The sequence below is a fragment of the Moschus berezovskii genome, chromosome 9 (assembly GCF_049115385.1).
Source record: "Moschus berezovskii isolate FMDL1 chromosome 9, NW_MosBer_1.0, whole genome shotgun sequence".
NCBI lineage: Eukaryota > Metazoa > Chordata > Mammalia > Artiodactyla > Moschidae > Moschus > Moschus berezovskii.
In genome coordinates, this window is record NC_142468.1 from 13,922,940 (window position 1) to 13,945,186 (window position 22,247).

Below are 22,247 nucleotides of genomic sequence, written 5' to 3' on the forward strand. Positions count from 1 at the left end.
GCCAACAACACCTTACCCTTCTTCACCTCCATGGGCCTGGGGGAACACCTTCCCGGGCAGGAGAACATTTACACAGATGCGGGGCCTGCGTCAGCTGACCTCAGGCTCCTTCCAGTCTGGCCTCTCCCCTCCAGTCACAAAGGCCTCTCCATCGATCCGTGCCCCTGCCGCAGTGTGGCTTTGGGAGGATTCAGACCATAAGTGATGACGATGCCGTTTATAGTAACAACCCTCCTTTCCATTCACAGTGCACCTTATAGTCTCCAAACTGCTTTCATCTGATCTCCCAACAGACCAGGAGCAGGCAAGGCAGGGTCCTAATTGCCCTCTGCAGACCCGGCTCCAGGTGTGCCTTATCCAGGTTACCCAGAGAGAAACACAGCCAGGACGCTAAGCAGGGCTCCTGGGGCTCTGTGATGTGGGCTCACTCCATTCCTTTCTGACTTACCTCCGTCAGCTTTGCTTTTCTCTTTCACCCCCACTCCCAGCTTCTGTATCCCCAAGGGGAAGGACAGGGAAGCCTGTCGAGCTGCAGTTCGTGGGGGTGGCAAAGAGTCGGACATGACTGAGTGACTGAACAACAGAGCCACCATACCTCATCCTCTATAAAAAGGAAGTACTAAATCGACTATGTACTGGGTTGGCCAAAAAGTTCATTCCGGTTTTTCCGTAAGACATTAGGTGGAGGGCTTCCCTGGTGGTAAAGAACCCGCTTGCCAATGCAGGAGACACAGGTTCAATCTTCAGTCTAGGAAGATCTCAACTTAGCCTGTGTGCCAGTTATTGAGCCTGTGTTCTAGAGCCAGGAGCCACATTCTGCAACAAGAGAAGCCACCTCAATGAGAAGTCAGAGCACAGCAACTAGAGAGTAGCCTCAACTAATTACAACTAGAGAAAAGCCCACGCACCAACGAAGACCCAGTGCAGATTAAGATCAATAAATAAATAAAATTATAAAAATTACTTTAAAAAAAGGTTAGGTTGCAATTTGGGAAGATACAACAATTGAAAATTCATGTTTAATTTTTTTCCATCTATCCCCCATCTGCTGGCTGTGTGTTCATGCCTGCCACTGTAAGAAACTGTGCAACACCAGCTAATCAGATGCAGCCAACCGACCACACTACAACCATCAAGCCTGCATCTGTAGCGACACCATGGTGACCACAGCACAAGGAACAGAAAAGAAGGGGCCTAGCCTCTGATTGGAGAAGACAATGACACCCCACTCCAGTACTCTTGCCTGGAAAATCCCATGGATGGAGGAGCCTGGTAGGCTGCAGTCCATGGGGTCACTAAGAGTCGGACACGACTGAGCGACTTCACTTTCACTTTTCATTTTCATGCATTGGAGAAGGAAATGGCAACCCACTCCAGTGTTCTTGCCTGGAGAATCCCAGGGACGGGGGATCCTGGTGGGCTGCTGTCTATGGGGTCGCACAGAGTTGGACATGACTGAAGCGACTTAGCAGCAGCAGCAGCCTCTGATGGTTTGGACAGGTCGGGGAGACATGGAGAGACAGAGATAAACTATAGACAGGGACAATATAGGGTAAGTGATCTGTTTGTGGTTCTGGAAAGCACTGTGGCATTCTGAAGAGCTGAGATGGTCAGAGAAAGGGTGCCAGAGGGACTGAGACTTGAATTAAACTCCCACAGATGGCCAGAGCTGGGGAGAAGTTATGGAAGCTAAAGGGGAAGCATATGAGCAGAGCCCTGGAGAAAACACTGCGCCTGGGATACGGAAGGGTCCTGAGTTAGCAGGTCCTGCTTCTGGCAAAGGGTTTCCTACATGGGAAGGGAGCTGAGGTTAGGCCAAACTGTGGCATACTGAGTTCAAGACTAAGAAACTTGGGCATTATCTTGTAAGGATATCCTATTACGGTGGGGGGGGGGGGGCGAGTGGGAGACACAAAAAGTGTTTCATTGGGAGCGTGACATCTGGAGTCCAGGGTTTAGGGAAGATTTATTTGTCTGCACTCTTACAAAAGATTATATATCAAGGCCGGCAACACAACAGAGACAACCAGAGAACAAAGAGAAATTTAATAAGGCTACATGATATAAGGCAATATGGCTGCTGGAACGCCCAGGCTCCGGAGTGCTTCACTGCACAGCAGCAGGGCAGGAAGACTCTAGAGCTGCACATTGCGGCAGAGCTAAAGTCCAGGGGAAATGATCACTCCTCTCCAGGTGCCAGTGAGGGCAACCCACTCCACCTCCCTATGCACTCACACGGCAATGCTTTTCCCCAAACATCCACAGCTTCTGCAGTTACACAGGTGACAGCTGTCTTCCCCTCCAAACTGTAAGCATTCAGAAGCAAGGGCCAGGCCTATCTTATTCAGGCTATCTGGGCTGTGTGCTTAGTCGCTCAGTCGTGTCCAACTCTTTGTGATCCCATGGACTGTAGCCCACCAGGCTCCTCTGTCCATGGGGATTCTCCACTCCAGGCAAGAATCCTGGAGTGGGTTATTCATGCCATCTACTCAGCCCTTAATAACCCATGGAGGTTCGATTAAGAGTTTCAGCTTGTATTAAAGGGGAATTCAGGAGCCAATTAAGCAAGGCTGCAGTATGGATTGAGGGAATGTGGTGAAAAGGAAAGAGAAGTATGGAAGAAACAAGAGTTTGATCTTAAGTTCAGTGAAGAAGGAGACTAGTCAAAAGCAGAAAGTGTGGCCTGAAAGCCCCTCCCTGATGTGCCTTCAGAGAGCCGTTCCATCTGTGCTCAGGTACCTTTAGGTAGGCAACTCTTTGTTATCCAACATCATGATCCGCAAATCTCTGACACTGAGCAAGTGGATTTAGAAGAGGAACAAGCAATGCTTTGAAACCCGTGGAAACCATGAAGGCACAAAGCCCCGTTAAATGCACACCTCTGTCTGCACTGGCTCAGACACCTTGCAGCTTCAAAACTATGGAGGGAAGAAGCATGTCGGGGCCCTCCTCCCCGTCTCTCTACCATCGAACCAGCTTCCCTGCCTTGATGACCAAGGACAGAAATGTACAAGGCACCTAGATCTGCCATGCCTTCCTTTAAGCAGCTGTCTCAGAAATGTTTTATCAACAAGAATAAGCTAAATATAACAGACAACCTTGAGGGAAACTTTTAATAAAACTCATTGTGCTCACCAAAAAAAAATCAGGGGACGGGAAAAGAAAGGAAAATAGAATTTGCACGTACAAATATTTATGAACACAGAAGGAAATAGAGACCAGGATGGAGTCGGGGAGGGAGCTGTGAATTATGGGGAAATGGGTTTTGTTCTGTTTTTACTGGTGATTTTAACCTCCTGAACTCTCTGATTATCCCTTCCTAGCCTGGGAAGTTTTTAAATGTTGTCACTGTATCTGACACCTTGGGGCAGCGGAAAGAAGGCAAGGTAGGGGTGCGACACCAGCTTGGACTTGAGTCCCAGAAAGGGTAATTCAGAGCTGGGTGACCTTAGGTGAGATGCTGAATCTCTTTACACACCCATCAGTGAACTCGGAACACTAGAAGCACCATCCCTGGGTTACTGTGGAGACTCAGCTGGACCGTGTCACAGGGAAATCCACACCGCGTCCCCAACACTCAGCATGAGCTGCCTCTTGCCTGCTTCTCCCTCTCCCTTCCAGACCTCCTGGAAATAACAGGATTAAAAGAAATCACAGGCGCAAGCACTTTTGGTTCCTCTGACCACATGCTAGGTAAATATGAACAGCAAGGTAAAGGGTCTTATTTGGATTATTCTCAAGGCAAATTAATTGAAGCTGAGGTGTCTGGCCAGGAGCAGATAAGGTCAGATCTTACACGGATGACCTCAAGCTGCTCAGAGGCTCCTGTGCGAAGGAGATTAACACCCACTCCACGCTTCCAGGACCCCAGTAATGGAATACATAATTCATTTCCATCCATGTTTCTCCTCCTGCTGCCGAAATTCAAATTTAAGTTTCAAACAGTTTCATTTGTAACTATAACAACCACCAAAACCCCGGCGAGGGCTTCCCCTCCCACCCACGTGGTGTGTGTTTTCTCTGACTCTCCTGCGGCTGGATTAGTCCCCAGGGAAGCCCGAAGACCCGCACTGTAACCTTTCTCCGAGCAGATTGGATAACTAGCTCCACTTGCAGCTGGTGATGCAGCAGCCCTGAAGACACCAGGTAAACACCTGAACCCAGGCAACTGCCAGCTGAAAATCAGAGCCAAGCTTCGTCATAAATCCGCTAACCAACGCAGGCACAAGCAACCAGTTCTGAAATAAGAGCCTCCTAATTCACTTCTGCTCCTCCAGCAGCTTGTTTCCTCCTCCCTGTAGCCCAAATAAAGCAACGGAATCAACTGGACAGCTAAGCATCCTGCTTTGTTATACTGTCAGATTATATTTCTTACACATTTTCTTCTTTACGTTTTGTTTAGATCTGATTCCTACTGGGGGATTATACAGACAGGAAATAGGGAGAGTGAAATCAAATAAGGCTGAACACAAGCAACAGAAGACCGCATTTGTGGAACAGACTTGACTGAGATCATACCCAGAGGACAGCCCATGTGCGGGGTTACAGCCTCAGCCCCCCATTGGCAAGAATGCAGACCCACGGCAACCACTCGTGTGTAAGGGGAACTCTTGGGAATTTGGGCAAGGGAGGGGGACTTGAGACTGAGACACGTTTGATGTTCTTTCCTGTTGATAATTACAATCAGCATAGAATGGGAGTTTGTGAGCTGTGCAAAGTCTGGGAGGTAACTTGATACAGATTCCTTTAGGCACATGAAGTGGAGTATGCTGGAGATGGACTTATATGCTATCCCCCTCCATGTCCCTCAACTTGTGGGACCGATGAAACAGCACTCGAATACCAATCACACATGCCATGATTGAATGTTCCCTAAGCTCCTGGGAGATAAGCCAATGTCATCATACCCCATCACACCAGGAGACAGAGCCCAAGATTATCACTCCACCTCTATCACCCAAGGAGGATGAGAAGGCTTGAGTTTTATCAGTCACCTGCTCAGGTGCCTGAAGATAACAAATGATTTCTAGGAATTTAAGTCCCAGGTCTCCCCTCTACTTCCAAAGGAGTGCTGCTCTCCTCCTTTGCATCCAGGCTTATCAGAGAACCAGATGGTCTCACTTGCAAGATCACTCCAGGTGATGCCCTTAAAGACTTGCTCCTCCCAACTATGATCCACACATGGGCAGTATCATGGGCATCTGTCTCCTGGTAGCTTGTTACAAGTGCAGCATCTCAGCCTCCATCCCGACCACCAACCTCCACAACTGGAATCTGCATTTTAATGAGATGTCCGGATGACGTGCATGCACACTAATTTGTGAAAAGCACTGGTCTAGAAAGAAGCTTGAGGAAGGTCAAATACAACCTCGTTATGAGGGGCAGCAGCCCATTAAAGAGGCAGTTTTGCCCTCATGGTGCTTGGTTTGGAGCCCATAATAACCAGGTCCATCCAGCTATAGCACCTCAAGACTCATTATGTTTTGCCTGCCACACTGGCAGTTCACTTTGGCCAAAGGTCCCTGCTACGGTGGGGTGTCAGGCAGGTGATGAGAATGGTGGTCCCAGGTCAAGGTGGCGCTAACGCCAGCAGTCACGCTGAAGAGGCACTGCCTCAAAAACCTACACAAAATGTGTGGCTAAGAATTAGGTCAGTGTGCTATGGGGGCAGCAGTTGATTAAGCAGCAGTTAAAGACTCCGTGGATGAGACAAGGCATTTGAGAAAGAGATATTTACTGAGAGTCGCTCTGCTGAAAACACACTTGAGACTAGAGGACTGTCTCACTCAGCTATCCATCAATAGCAATCCACACCAGGTGACCTAAGCAGAGGCCTGAGGTCCAAGCAGGAGGAAAAGACTCCACCAGATCAGTATCGCCTGAAGCAAGTTGGGCCTAGCATTCACTCCATCCCCATGGACATTTTCCCTGACTCTTTCCATATCAAGATCCCAAAATGTTGACATCTTAATATGCAATGCCAGGTCACCAGTGGCCCTCCTCTCCCAGCTCTTTGCTTCCAAATGGAGCCTCTGCTGGTGCGCACACCCCCACTGACGTCCCCTCCTCATGAGACAGGACCACTTGACAGCCAAAGGGTGAGGGTGAATGATACACACCCAGTTTCCTAACTTTTTGGTTAAGGACTTAATTGACTTTGGCTTCTGATTTTGAAATTTTATCCAGGAGCAGAAGCAGGCTTCTGCTTCTACTCCCCTATTCCCAAAATTTGGGGTGGCATATCCAGAATCCCCCTGAATCCCATGTGCTATAGGAAAAGCCAGCTCTTCCTGTCAGTTCTGGAATTGAGTATGTGAGTCAGGCCTAAGATACCAACAAATCCCATCCCTACGATCGCTCTGATTACAGTGATAGGCTCACAAAGAAACATGTGACTTTGGTGGTCCAACTGGTTTGAAACTCCAGGATTTTTGTTGAATTGCTAGGGAAGAGTTACACTTCTTTATTTACAGGAATCAAGAAGCAGGTCATCCTGGAAATGGCCATCGGCCATGTCAGGATCCCAGAGGCAGTAGTCTGCCAAGAACGAAGCCAACACCCAGAAAGCAAAGCCAAAATAAAAAAAGGTGAAGCGAGACACCAGTTCTTGGTCATATTATTTGAGTTACTACACTTTTCAAGAACTGAGCCCATAAATTCCCTTTGTTGTTTAAGGCAGGTAAGCTCAAAGTTCTGTTATTTGCAGCTGAAAGCATCCTAACTGACATATCAGGTGAATAAATCATTTCCGGCCGGGAAGGAAGATAATGTCTCACAAAAACGCTCTTGGTCTGAGCATATATTAGACCCTCCTGGCTCCCTTCTTCCTCTCCAAATAAACTGTCAGATCAAATAAATGAATAAATAAATAAAACCTCTTAGATGAAGAGGTTGGCTGGGAACAGAAATGTGGCTGCCTCGCCTTCCTCCATCCCCAGCTCCACAGAACAACCACCCCAGACCAGCTTCAGTTTTCGATTCTGCTTTCTTTCATCAGGAATTTCCTATTCTCTCCATCTAGGGATTTAAATATCAGAAGCACACTGTCCACCCCTCCCCCCAGCTCTGCCTTTGCCCTCCAAGACTCTACTCTCTCCTTCACTATATTTAAAGCAGGGGCGGGGGGGAGCCTTATTCTAATCCCAGTGCAATTCTCTCAGCTCTTTCCTAAGCCCTCCACCTGTGAGATAATTGCTGGCATTTAGAGGAAAAACTCAATAGTAATCATAGACTCACACACAAAGACACAGAGAGAGGCAGATAAAATGGGAGAAAGAAAAAAATCACAAGCCCAGAATTATCCACACTCCGACAATTCATTCTAAAAGTACAATGTGGCCAACCACTCTCTATGAGGAATAAAGGCACAGCTTTACAGAAAAGGGGTGCATTTCACAATATCATGGTTTGTATGGCTCCCACACATAGAGTGAAATAATACACATCTAAAAGTTAAAATGGGTTGTCATCATTTAACTGTACACAAGTCAGACACAGAAAATAAGCAGGTCTATTGACAATGGGCTCCTATCTATTGTCTTAAAGTAACACGAGAATTCTCTTAATCGAGGGTGTCCCTTGTTAGGTGATAAACAGGGAGAAAATCATGCTGAGATATTCCTATCCAGTGATCAGAATAAAATAAAACCCTGTCAGTCACACATTTGGCCCCACTATCAACTCAGGCTAAGATTTCAACCACACTTCTAGCTTTTGGTTTATGGATGCCAACTCAAGATTAAACCCCTTAAAACAAAAATTACAACAAAGATTCAGGTATAATGAATAGGTTTAAAAGCTTAGATAAATGTGAAACTTGTTTTAAACTACATAAAACACTGCAAAATACTTTTAGTAAAGTCTCATATACTGCCTTTATGGTTTGCTATATTCCTTGGAATTTGGTGTAACACTGTGTATCTCAAACTTGCCTGATCATAAGAATAATGGAGACCTGGCGTGCTGTGATCCATGGGGTCGCGGAGAGTTGGACACGAATGAGCGACTGAACTGTACTGAACTGAACTGAACTGAATATTCTGTGGTCCAAATAAAACTAAGAGACTTCAGCTTTACAAGTTGCCTGAGTGGTTCTTATGAATTTGAGAAACATTATTGTAACTTTGTAGGGTTTTATATAAAATAAAAATCGTGTATGTATTATAGAAAAAGGAATGAACAGGAACCCACTAACTCATAGAAATCAAGCAGGCATTTTGTCGGTTTGTGTGTTTGAACAAAGGTAAACTGAAGAAGGCTAACAGGCATGACACAGATGATGTAAGGACAGAACACAACTCACCCGCTGGGGCAGGGACTCATGCGGCGTCCACAGAACTCCTCTCGCTTTCCTCCTGGGCACACAGCTAAATTACATTTCCCAACCTCTTTTGCAATTAGATGGGATCAAGTGATTGGGTTCCAGCCAACAGTAAGTGCCACACATCACTTCCAGGCTTGACCCTTAAAACCCTTCAAGCCCCTCTCTCTCGCTCCATCTCTGTATCCTCTCATCATCCCACCTCTCCCCATCTGCCGGATGAATTCGGTGAAGGACAAGGTTCTAGAAAATGACAAAGCCACGGGAAGTGCCTGAATGTCTGTCTGGAGCAGAGATCCCCCTGCACCACCCACCAATTTGCACTGAATTCTGATGTAAGGGAGAAACTTTTGTCAGTATTAAGCCACTGGTATTCAGAAATTATTGTTGCAGCAGTTAACCTACCCTAATACACACCTTTACTTTCCTGTATCTCTGTTTTATCCTGTCCCCAACACTTGAAAAAAAAAATCCCCATGTAAATGGATTCCACAGTTCAAACCCATGTTGTTCAAGGGTCAACTGAAGTTCTGTAACTAGTTTTGTAAGCTTGGACTTCTGTTTTCTCGTCAGTGTAAATGGTGATAATGCCATGTATTCATTCAGAGACCTCTTCAAAGTGAAATGAGAAACTAGAAAAGAAAATCTTTGCTTTAGGTCAAAGAGGAATTGGTAGAGAAATGTAAGAATCATTTCAGACAGGATAAACTATTGCCAAGAAAGGAAAGGCACTGATCTTTACCTCTAAAACAAACTGCCAAGCAAGGACTGACAGAAGAGCCAGTAAATGGAAATACAACCACTCATCTCTAGGGAGAATAGACCTGTCTCTGTCCACTAAATGGAGGAAATAAAAAATGTACAAAAGACTTCCAGCTCTCTGGTTGGCTAGAAAGGGCAGAAAGGATGCAAAAGAGAAAGTAAGCCTGTAAATTCTCAAATGTATTTTTTCCTATTATTTTTGGAGGAAAGCTGACCAAAACAGGAAGGGATCTGGAAAGCTGACAAAAATCATTATTCTCCACAAATTACTTTAACCTTGCCTAGGAAGTGACCTTCACACTACCACTGGTTTAATGGCCTCTATTTCAACAGTAGCTGATTTCACCATTAAACAAAGATTCAGAGCGCAAGATAATACAACTAAATCGCTCTTGTAAATATTTAATATCATGGCCTTTCTTTTTGCCTTTTAACAAATCACTATCAAAGCTGAGCACACAGTAGAAAACACATTTATTTATTCTATCCTGGAAAAAAAAAGCTTAGTGCTCATGCATTTTATCTATCCAGTTCTCCAAATGACTTTGACACTTGAGAGCCCTTGTGATCAACACAGTCTGAAGGAAGGCAATTTTGTGACAGTTTAAGAGCTGATTTCATGCACTGATCAGCACCCCCCAAAGCTGCCTCATGGAAGGGTACTAAACTTAACCCATCAGATACATGGCTAACACTGAAGGAGAAACCACATTTTTAAAAGAAAACAAAGAAATGGTATCGACAAAGACAAATACATTCTTACTTGAGAAAAAAAATAATAAATTTTCCTTTTTAGTTTAAAAAAAATTGTAACTAAAATTACTAAACTATTCTTAAAGGAAGAAAGGAAGTGGAAAATTATTAAGTAACAGTTTGAATATTAGTCCCAACTGGATTTCCTCACAGGCATATACTCTGTTATAAACTGTCAACATGGGAACAGTAAAAAGAAAAAAAAGAGTATAAAAGCTTTTAAGTCAACTGGTGTCACCATCTGACTTCAGCCATGATGAAGCAGTCGACAGGGCAAGTCCATAAGTGGTATAAAGCGTTATAAAATCCTGAAAGACAGAGCAATTTACTGACAACTTCAAAGACTGGGGTTGCATCAGTTCTTAGGGCAGTCAAGTAATTTAAGAGACAACCTTGCTTAGTATGGGTGTACTCTGATATCTCCAGGATCTTCCCTGCATAGCATTATTGATAATAATCTTAGCAGCCAGTGCAAGAGCTATAACAAATGCCACTATGCATGAAGATGACTAGGGCAACTTGGTGGCATCTTAGAATCAACTTCACGGGAGGGGAAAGGAAACAGCTCGAGGAGTCAGAAGGTCTGGCCAGTCCCAGCAGCAGCATGAACTATCAGTATAGCAACAAACACAGCACCTATGCTTTCTTGGCATGTTTTGTCATTCACAAAATTACAGAAGGATGGACTATAGGAATTTTAAGTCTCCTTTCAACTCTGAAATTATATGCTTATAAAATTTAGGGAAGTAAATCAGCTTAAAAAAAAAGTATCTGGCAGCTAAATGTTTCTGTTTTCTTTATCATTCAGATAGCTTTATCAAGTAACATAAGGAAATCCCATAGCTCAATATGCACAGAAAAGAGCAAGCTCTATATGCTTCAGTCACTGAAGACTGAAAGAACAATCAGGCTTTAACAGGATTACTTTCTTTTTCTAATACAGGAAATTCTGAAGGAAGAGGACAATGGTTCCCTTTTGCAATGGAGGTGCCCAAGGACCTCCTACTGAAAGAATAGTATCAAGGGTAGGATTGGAGCTATCCATGGTACTGAATCAAATCCCTTAGGATTATATAGTATAAGTGACAGATTCAAGGGATTAGATCTGATAGAGTGCCTGAAGAACTATGGAAGGAGGTTCATGACATTGTACAGGAGGCAGGGATCAAGACCATCCCCAAGAAAAAGAAATGCAAAAAGGCAAAATGGTTGTCTGACAAGGCCTTACAAATAGCTGAGAAAAGAAGAGAAGCTAAAGGCAAAGAGAAAAGGAAAGATATACCCATTTGAATGCAGAGTTCCAAAGAAAAGCAAAGCAAGATAAGACTTCCTCAGTGATCAATGCAAGAAATAGAGGAAAACAATAGACTGGGAAAGACTAGAAATATCTTCAAGAAAATTAGAGACACCAAGGGAACATTTCATGCAAAGATGAGTACAATAAAGAACAGAAATGGTATGGACCTAACAGAAGCAGAAGATATTAAGAAGAGGTGGCAAGAATACACAGAAGAACGGTACAAAAAGATCTTCACAACCAAGATAATCATGATGGTGTGATCACTCACCTAGAGCCAGACATCCTGGAATATGAAGTCAAGTGGACCTTAGGAAGCATCACTACAAACAAAGCTAGTGGAGGTGATGGATTTCCAGTTGAGCTATATCAAATCCTGAAAGATGATGCTGTGAAAGTGCTGCACTCAATATGCCAGCAAATGTGGAAAACTCAGCAGTGGCCACAGGACTGGAAAAGGTCAGTTTTCATTCCAATCCCAAAGAAAGGAAATGCCAAAGAATGCCCAAACTACCACACAATTGCACTCATCTCACACGCTAGCAAAGTAATGCTCAAAATTCTCCAAGTGACGCTTCAACAGTACATGAACCATGAACTTCCAGATGTTCAAGCTGGATTTAGAAAAGGCAGAGGAACCAGAGATCAAGTTGCCAACATCTGTTGGATCATCAAAAAAGCAAGAGAGTTCCAGAAAAACATCTACTTCTGCTTTATTGACTATGCCAAAGCCTTTGACTGTGTGGATCACAATACACTGTGGAAAATTCTGAAAGAGATGGGAATCCCAGACCACCTGACCTGCCTCTTGAGAAACCTGTATGCAGGTCAGGAAGCAAGAGTTAGAACTGGACATGGAACAACAGACTGGCTCCAAATCGGTAAAGGAGTACGTCAAGGCTGTATATTGTCACCCTGCTTATTTAACTTATATTCAAAGTACATCATGTGAAATGCCAGGCTGGATGAAGCACAAGCTGGAATCAAGATTGCCAGGAGAAATATCAATTACCTCCGATACACAGATGACACAACCCTTACGGGAGAAAGTGACAAAAGAATTAAAGAGCCTTTTGATGAAAGTGAAAGATGAGAGGGAAAAAGTTGGCTTAAAACTCAACATTCAGAAAACTAAGATCATGGCATCTGGTCCCATCATTTCATGGCAAATAGATGAGGAAACAACGGAAACAGTGACAGACTTTATATTTTTGGGCTCAAAATCACTGCAGATGGTGACTGCAGCCATGAAATTAAAAGATGCTTGCTCCTTGGAAGAAAAACTATGACCAACCTAGACAGCATATTAAAAAGCAGAGACATTACTTTACCAACAAAGGTCTGTCTAGTCAAAGCTATGGTTTTTCCAGTAGTCATGTATGAATGCGAGAGTTGGAGTATAAAGAAAGCTGAGCACCAAAGAATTGATGCTTTTGAACTGTGGTGTAGGAGAAGACTCTTGAGAATCCCTTGGACTGCAAGGCGATCCAACCAGTCCATCCTAAAGGAAATCAGTCTTGAATATTCACTGGACGCACTGATGCTGAGGCTGAAACTCTAATACTTTGGCCATCTGATGTGAAGAACTGACTCACTGAAGACCCTGATGCTGGGAAAGATTGAAGGCGGGAGGAGAAAGGGACGACAAAGGATGAGATAGTTGGATGACATTAGCGACTCAATGGACATGAGTTTGAGTAAACTCCCGGAGTTGGTGATGGACAGGGAAGCCTGGAGTGCTGCAGTCCATGGGGTCGCAATGAGTCAGACACGACTGAGAGACTGAACTGAAATGATGGTACTGAATTCTGCTAAGCATGATTAGCTCAGTGATTCCTAGTGCCCATTCAACAAATACGGAGTCATTTCCACTCTGCCGCAGGGACTGTTACAAGCCCTGAATATGCTATGAGGAACACCACTGATACCGCTCCTGATTTTGTGGAGCTTGTATTTATTCTCATGGACTACTAATTCCTTAGTGTAGTCCATTTTAATTTGCACAGCACTTTTACTTGCATAATATCAGTTGCTAACCAGAACAATCCTACCAAGTAGGCATTTTACAGGTAAAGATTAGAAAATCAAAAAGATTAATTTTTCAAAGTTCCCAGACCCTTGGTGATACTAACAAGATGTATTTATGATGATAACTAATATTTATGGTAACAAATATTTACTTATGTTAGATCCAAACTCTAGCATAAGCCTTTTCTATGCATTGTCTTAATGCATAGAAAGTAGGTAATATTATTGTTTCCATTTTACTTACTAGGGATGAGGCTTGATGAATTTATACAACTTCAGTGTCAAGCACTGACATCAGAGCTTTAATCTGCCATGCTTTCTTCCTCAGCACCCTGAACGGGGTCTCCTCACAGTCCCGGCAGTGCTCTTTCTGCTCCATAGCGGTGACACCTGTCAGAATTACTCACACCTGATTATTTGGTGTGGCTTAATTGCCACGTGGATCAATTAGTTTAAAACTGGGAAGCTCACTGGTAACAGTTTTGGCCAATGCATGTGTAAAGGCCTATTATTGGTCACTTGGGGAAATGAAGGAGCATATGAATGGCTCACCAAACTACATCCTCATGGCCAGATTAAGAGCCCCAGGCAAATGGTCTACTACAGAGGGATCAACGCAGCCACTCCAGACTGAACAGATAGCACGTAAACAGGGAAAAGTCCTCAGCCTGGCAGTGAGTGAGCCGCAAGATCCTCAGCTGAGCCAAGGATCTCCAAATAAAATACAAGTAATTCTTCCCAGAAAGAATTTCTTTCACTTACATGTTCACTATCTGGAAAAAAAAAAAGCTATCGATAGCCAAACTCTCTGAGACATAAGAGGAGTGACTTCAGCTATACAGTACAGAAATAACCACAGTGACTGTTAACCTGCTCCAAATTTCAAAGCAAATAAGACTTAAAGTTCCTAGAAATTTTCCCGTCTTCTGCTGAGATCAGCTCTTCCCAGAGTGAAGCAAGCCATTCATTATCAGAAGCATTGTTTGCACACACTGTATGGATCCCCATTAGAGTACTTAGGTAATACGAACTGAGAGTACTTCAACAAGACTACTGTTTTTAAAACTGCAGTTGTTTTAACATCTGTGTTATGCATTTTACCAGGAAACAATATTTTTTCTACTGAAGCTAACCCATCCAAAAAACTATTCCAAATCCAAACAGAAAGTGTAGTTTAAAAGGATTTGGGGGTGAAGGAAATCCAAAAGCCTCTTTCAAAATTTAGACACATTAAGGTTTTAATTTTTGACTCAGAAGGGACTTTCCCAAAGTGTTCAGCTGAAAATTGGCTTTAATTCTAGCTATCCTCATCCAAAATGTAAATTACAAAAAAGAATTTCATGTCTAATAAATTTGGGTAACTTTGAAAACTACATTTCCTTTCATACAGATTCAAATTTTGAACTGTCGTAAGACTCTGAGAAGTCCTTAAGTCAAAAACCTGCTTAACTTTGTTTTAAACCTGTGTTTTGAGAATTTATTTTTCCCACGCCTTTTTTTCCCTGAAACACCATTGGCATTTCTCAAAATTCTTTTGGCAAATGGCAATCTGGATGAACACACTATATAATATCAAGATTTTGAAAGAACAAAATTTCCCCCAATTCACACACACTTGGGTTTTCCTTGGGGCTATTTTGAAACCAGGTGACTAGTTTTAATGAAATATAACATTTTAAAACATCTCTAGTTCCTTCAGACTTAAACAATAAGCAAATGGTTAGTACTGATTGAATTCCACAGTTCTCCAATCAACTGTGTAAAATGCTAGCCACTATATATTGTTTCTCAAGTGGCTCAGTGGTAAAGAATCTGCCTGCTAATGGAGGAGATGCAGGTTTGATCCCTGGTTCAAGAAGTTCCCCGGAGAAGGAAATAGCAACCCACTCCAATATTCTTGCCTGAAAAATCCCATGGACAGAGGAGCCTGGTGGGCTACAGTCGTCCACAGGGTTGCAAAAGAGTCTGACACAACCTAGCGACTAAACAAACAACATAGATATATTAGACTATGAGACTCACATTACCAGTTCATGTTCAGAGATGTCACCAATAATTCAAGAATGTGTTTTTTCAATGCATATTTTAAGCTACTCACTGATTCTTAACAGCAACAAGCAGCAACTGGTCACAGTAATACACTAAGTTCAGTTTAAATATTTCAAGAAAATGGGTTGAGAGATTTTTCCGACCTTTGATACACCTTTCATTTTGTTTGGGGAGAAGCGTAACACACACACACACACACAAGCACTAGTATTTGAGGAGTGAGATTTATTTTTGTAGTGTCAAGCCAAAGTACTGACTTGCATTTCAATAATGGATCTGCCGGCATTTGCAAGAAACAGTCATTAGCTTATCTTTAAGTAAATATTTTGATTGTCAGACAGCTCATTGCAAACAAGGTTCTTTTCCAAACACTTGCTCCTGATGCATCCAAGCCCGCTTGCACATCATTCATTCAGGAATCTGCGTCTCTGCTAAAATATAAAATCATCCTAAGGAAGTCCAAGTACAGACAAAAAGCATGTTTTGCAGGTTTTTTCATTTAAAAAGGCTCCCAGGGTTGTGGGACCTGGTTCTCTTTCAGTTCTCTGTTCTTTGCTGTGCCACATTACCACAAAGCTGAGGAAATGAGCTATTACACAGCATCATCCCTCCTAACGGCTATCACAGAAAATCATACACTCACAAAACAGCATTAATTGTCAGAATTAGCAACCATTTAAAAGGCAGCTGTTCTTTCACTCCTAAACAGGCTCCAAATTTCAGATCTCTCTCCCTGTATCGGCTGCTATTACACACTTACACACGCACACATACTCAGGCACACACAATGGATTCTTAGACAAATGAATTTTTTAAATGCCCTACATTCAAAGGATCCAAGAAAATATTGTTTACTCAGTGACATTTTCCACACCAGTGCTTGCCATTATTGGTCCAACTAGCTGGAAAGCTTCCAACCTGCACGGAAGCACTTGTCACAGCTCCAGGTAAAAGGAGCTGTTTTGTGCAGCATGGGGGGAGAAAAAAAGAGCAGTATCTCTTTAAGAGTCAACAGTAAATTAACTTGCCCAAAAGAGTGAAATAATTAGCAGTTAGTAGCTTATTAAAAGGGTGGCAAAGGCCAAGCTGCCATCTGGGATCTCCAGTTTCTTGTGATTGTTATTATGTCAGGATGGGCAAGTTGCATTAGCTTTCATGTCACCATGCCTGCCCTTACTTTATATGTAAATTTTAATGAAAGATGTGGCACTTCTAAAAATCAGACGTCCATCAAAAAGTGCTATTAGTCTGGCTTTTTACAAAGCATATGGTCTTTCCTACCTCTGCTGTTCTATTCACCACTAAATGCCTTAGGAAAAAAAGAGAAAAACCCCAATGATATCAATTAGATATTCTCTTTGTGCGGAGGGAAACCTGCGTATCATCAAAAACAGGGCAAAGCTCCACCTCACCAGAGGGCAACGTTTCTGCCTTTATTTATGCACAGGGAAAACCACAATACCTCCTTGTCTTGCAAGGTTAACCCTTGTTAAGGGAAATTAAAGCAACCTGGAGACTGCCTGCTAATTACTACACGGATACACAGTTTTAAGGGGAGTAAGGAGAATAAAATTTATCCATTAAAAATAAGTGATAGAAAGCGGTAGGACAGAAACTTACGGGATGATGGACACACTGTGTATCTCAGTCTAGACGGTATTTATATGGGTGCATATATATATATATATTATATATATATATATGTCAAAAACACTTAAGCTGCATGCTTAGGAGCATGGATTTCATATGTTTTATTTACACTATGTCTTCTATCATCCCATAAAGATAAATAAACAAATGAAAAATGCCAACTTTTTCATATACAAAGCAACTTCTCTTTTCTGACTCTGAGAAGTTAAAAGGTGGATGAGTCAACTGAGTTGTTACCTGACGGTTTCCCTTTAAGATAAACAAACAAAATTATTTTAAGACTACATATATAACACATTGAAAACAGAATTTATTCAAGGCTTTAGAAGGAGAGGTGGTTGCTACACTTGAAAACAATTTTCTAACTCTGTTGATTATTAGCAAGATATCAGAGGGCAGGGCATATTTCCTTGGTCAGCCTTATGTATTTAATAGCTATCAAATGACGTGGAAATGTGTGGCACTCTATATTTGTGGAATGCTGAATAACCACTGCTCTTCAAATGTTAAAGTAGACAATCTGCTAAATTCAGATGCATATAACACCAGAATAAATTATTTTTACTACTCTACAAATGAAAGCATTAGGACCAAGTCTACTTACACCCAGATGTACACACACTGCCCTGCACACCTGAAAAATAGACCATGGCATACATAGACCAGATGTACATACATGGAATACATAGACCAGATGTACACACACTGCCCTGCACACCTGAAAAATAGACCATGGCATATACAAGGCTAAGCACATAAGGAAATGCTTGAATTCTTTATAAATGAGATGAGTCGTAAAGATAATAAATTTTAAAAAACATCCTGTAGATGTGATCAAAGTTAGGCTTATAGGTTTGTATGTGTATACACACAGATTTTCAGTTGAAAATTTTATGCCATCTAAGATTAACCAACTTGCCTCGATAAGCAAAAGTCTATACAAGTATGTAGATCACCATTCATCTTTGAGGAGAAAGTGTTTTATGATATGTACACTGATAACAAAATCTGTGCATAAACACTAAATCCAAATTGATAATTGAGAAGGAAGAAATAGAAATGTTGATTAGAAATCTGAAAAACATTGTCCTTCACATGTAATGGCAACTGGAGTTGAATTGAAGCATTTCATTAATCCATTGTACAGTTATTAATAAATCTATTCACATTTATTCATTTTAAAAAATGCTCCAAGTAACAACTGCTCTTAAAAAATTCTTCAGCGTCCAATGAGAATTTCTAAACAGGGAAGGAGGGAAAAAGCCCTCTTCATATTTTAAAGTACCATTTTAGACATCACTGTCAAAAACACAGAGTTGCTAAAATCAGGCAATTTTACTTCTTGTGTTTAAAATAAATCTATTTTTCCCCTGCAGACTTTCAAAACATCAGAAGAAGAAGGGGAAAAAAAGCATGAAAAGCAAGCTTCTTTTAAAAACAAAGTGATGTTATTCATGGTCAAGAGGAAAAATCAGTGGTGGATGAGAGACAGATGAGGCAAGAGATGGAAATATAACATTGCCCCTATTTTATTATAATTAGATATTTATAGAGCACAGATGAGTTTATTTTCATAATTAGTAGCTGGCGTTGCATTTACTAATTTGCATAAACAGTTGGCTATCAACACAGTAACTTACTTGCAGGGCTCCTGAGCCCTAGCAGGAACAAGAAGGGCCTCAGCTCCTGAAATCAGCTTTTTAAATGTTATTACCAGCAAAATATAATCTACATGAAATCATGTTCAAGTTCATGTAGCTTGATTATCTCTTTCCAGTTTGGCCAGTTTTGATTAGTTCGGCCTTAAAAGGCCAATGATCAAATCTACAGGGAAAAATACATGCAAATAAAATGAAAGGGGTCTCTAAATTCTGAGGGATTAAAGTAAATCTTAGGGTCAACACCACCTAGTTTAGTAGATAAGAAGCTCTGTAGAGAAAGAGAAAAAAGGAATAAAATACCCTACAGTCACTCTTACTATTTACAAATTGTGCTGGTTCTTGGCAATTGCTGAAGGCATCAGTGACATACTTTTTTTGGTTATTCTTGGCATTCTCCACACCCTCCCTACCCGTGCCTACTCCACTCTACAAAACCAACTTCCCCCAAAATGGATCAGGCTCCCTGGCAGCAGTGTTAAGGGCAGGATTTATTCCTGGTGCCCTGACCACTGCTATGGGCTGAGAGAAAATTAATCAAGCATGCTGGCCAGACACCTCCCACTACTGAAGTTCAGGAAAAAACTTTGGAAGGATATTTTACTTCTCTTTTCCCCTCATGTCAAAGGTCAAAAACCAAGTCAAGGTCAAATCCTTTGGCCCATGTAAACGTATGTATATGCACACACACATCTATACACACACAGAGAGAAAGATGCCATGAGCTGACACTTTTATAAAATCTGCTCTGGCTTATCCTGAGGCTCTGGTGACGGTGGGCATGCATTCTTGCATAGCAGCAATCAGCTGGAGCAGAATAAAGACTTGACAGGATTTGTGCTTTCCAGTTTGCCACAATCCCCGCCACTCCCTCCTGTTCATCTTACACTAGGAATTTCCTTACCATACGATCTGTTCCTTGATAATACCTGTCAAGCCCCTGTAAGCAGTTGAATCTACTACACCTATTCCAATTTCAGTTTCAAGGGAAAGTGTTTGGCAATCTAACACAGGATAGGCAATCCCCAAACTAAAAAGTAACGGGGGATAGAGACCAAAACACACTCTAAACATTTAAACAAAAGCAGTCAAAATCAAGTCCAAAAAGTTGACCAAGGTTGCTGAAGAACTCCTTCCATCAGCTACTTCTAGTTAAAAGTCACGTTTGCTTTCGGCCCAGTGTAGCCCAGTGACCTCCTGAATGTGGCGAAGACTGTTATGGCCTAAACATCCGGCTCAGTTTTATAGATTTAACTTCATAGTTCTTTCCACTACACGTTCACTGCTTCATCCCTCAGTTTTAAAACAACGACAAAATCTGAGGCATTCTTTTATCTTAGAAACTCCTGAGGAAAAGTCCAAAGACCTTTCCCACATTTATTCTGATGCCCTTTGCACATACAGGCCCAAGAGACGGCCTAGGTGAGCAGGGACCTGGACTCGGAAGGTCTGGCCTCACTCTATGACCCGCCGGGGCTCCTTTGCTCTGTTGGTGGGGTAAGAGGGTAATGAAAAGGGCCATTCTGTCCACAGCTCTGGACACAGTACTGCCCACAGTATGGGTACAAGGTTCTTTCGGGATGGGATAACTGACACACATGAAGTCTGATTTAGGGCAGGTACTTCGTAACGGAAACACAAAGTCTGGAGGACCTAGGAAGCTTGAGCTTTAAAAGGAGATAAGGGGGCGAAGGGTGATCCGAGGCCATTCAGAAAAGAGACCAGATCTTGAGTGAAAGCCTGAGGCAAGAAAACATAGTGTGGATTTAGGCAGAGTGAGCTGTTGACTTGAGGAGACCGGGGGCTGGGCAGGGTTGGGAGTGCAGAGCGGGCTATGTTATTGCGGAAAATAAAGCTGGGAAGGCACGTTGACAATTATACAACAAGAATCCACCAAAAGCTTCTGAGCAGATGAGCTACGTGATCCGATTTAATTTTAATTTTGCTTTATTTTCACTTTTAGGAAGATGACGGACAGCAGGATAAGAGGGATTAGCGATTTTGAGTCTGTTCACAGTATAACCTCCTAGGCTGGACCCATCCGGACATTAAAAAATGAATATGTTTGTCTTCAACATACTTGAGATCTAGTAGAGTGGAGGAGTCCAATTTCCAAATAAGTTTAGTGTAAGATATTAGAGAGTTACATGGAAGGAGAGCTCATATCTAAACAGATCTTAGCCTATCTAAGTATGCAGAGCATTCGTACCATCAACTGGAAATAAAATCTAGGTATGATTTCAATGGACAGAAACAGGAGAGGACGAGCTCTTATAGAGGAGAGGAGAAAATAAGTAAAACTAAGAGACAAGGAAAGGTCCAGTAAGATTACTTGGTACACTATATTTGGCAACAATTTCGCATCAAAGATTAGCAGGTTAAAGGTAAACAAGGCCATATTAGGGACGGCTTTGAAAGTGAGATAGTTAATCCTGAACTCCATATGGAGGACAGCAGAACTTAAGCAGTTCTCAGTTACTGGACAGACTAGGGGAGAACAAACACTAATTAGGTTAGGGCAACAATCCAATAAGGTCTAACTGGGAACCGAGCTAGTATGTCAAACAGAGATGCAAGAGACATCCTGAAAATGAATCTCAACAAGCTCATCAGCTGGGAATAAGAAAGTTCAAGAAGGAAAAAAAAAAAAAAAGCAATTGCTGAGTTCAAGTCCAGGTGATAAGGAAGATGGGGAAACCATTAACAAAATTGGAGAATCTGGTTTGTGGCCAGATGATGCCAAGGTTGACTTGAAATATTCAGGTGACAGAACATTTCTGTGGACATATGTTACGGAGAACGAACACAAAGTGGCCAGTTGGAACGTAAGCCAGGCTGGTGCCAGGGAGGTAGCTGAGAGGCATATCTATGGAGGTCATCCTTGGATCAAAGAGAAGCCATATAAAGCAGTGGCTAGGTACTCAGATTCTGAGTTTCACTACAACTTACAGCCATCTGACTTAAGTTATTTAGCTCTCTGAGCTTTGTTCTACTTGCCCATATAGCTAGGATAATCATCTACCTCATAAGACAGTTCCAAGGGGGTTACTGTGGAAAAGCGTCTAAAGCTCAAGGCACAATAGCTGGCCACCTAGGAAATGATCAGTGTTAGCAGCAGGGGCCAGAGAAGAATCAGTTCAGTTCAGTCGCTCAGTCATGTCTGACTCTTTGCGACCTCATGGACTGCAGCACGCCAGGCCTCTCTGTCCATCACCAACTCCCAGAGCTTACTCAAACTTATGTCCACTGAGTTGGTGATACCACCCAACCATCTCATCCTCTGTCGTCCCCTTCTCCTCTTGCCTTCAATCTAGAGAAAGATACCCATGTGCAAAATCTAAAAACACTAAAGACATCTATCTCATGGGATGTTTTAGGGCAGTGGTCCCCAACCTTTTTGGCACCAGGGGCGGGTTTCATGGAAGACAATGCTTCCACAGACTGCGCAGGGGTGGGGTGGGGGATGGTTTGGGATAATCCAAGTGCATCACATTTATCATACACTTTCTCCTGTTTTCTACTATTGCTACATCAGCTTCCACTTCAGATCATCAGGCGTTAGATCCCAGAGGCTGGGGACCTCTGTTTTAGGCAATTAGGGAAAGAAAAGGAGAGAGGTCTACGGGTTAGACACAGGACCACGTGCTTCACAAGGGTTGTGTCCTGGGCACAGAGTGGTGGCTTTGACTGTGAAGAGATCACTAGAAGCCTCTGGCTAATATAGTAAGTA

At 42.5% G+C, this 22,247-nt stretch overlaps 1 protein-coding gene across 7 annotated transcripts in view; it reads right to left on the reverse strand.

Moving 5' to 3' along the window:
- Positions 1 to 22,247, reverse strand: part of NRXN3 (neurexin 3) — a 1,766,916-nt gene that overhangs the window by 1,678,204 nt on the left and 66,465 nt on the right. The gene's annotated exons all lie outside the window — the stretch shown is intronic.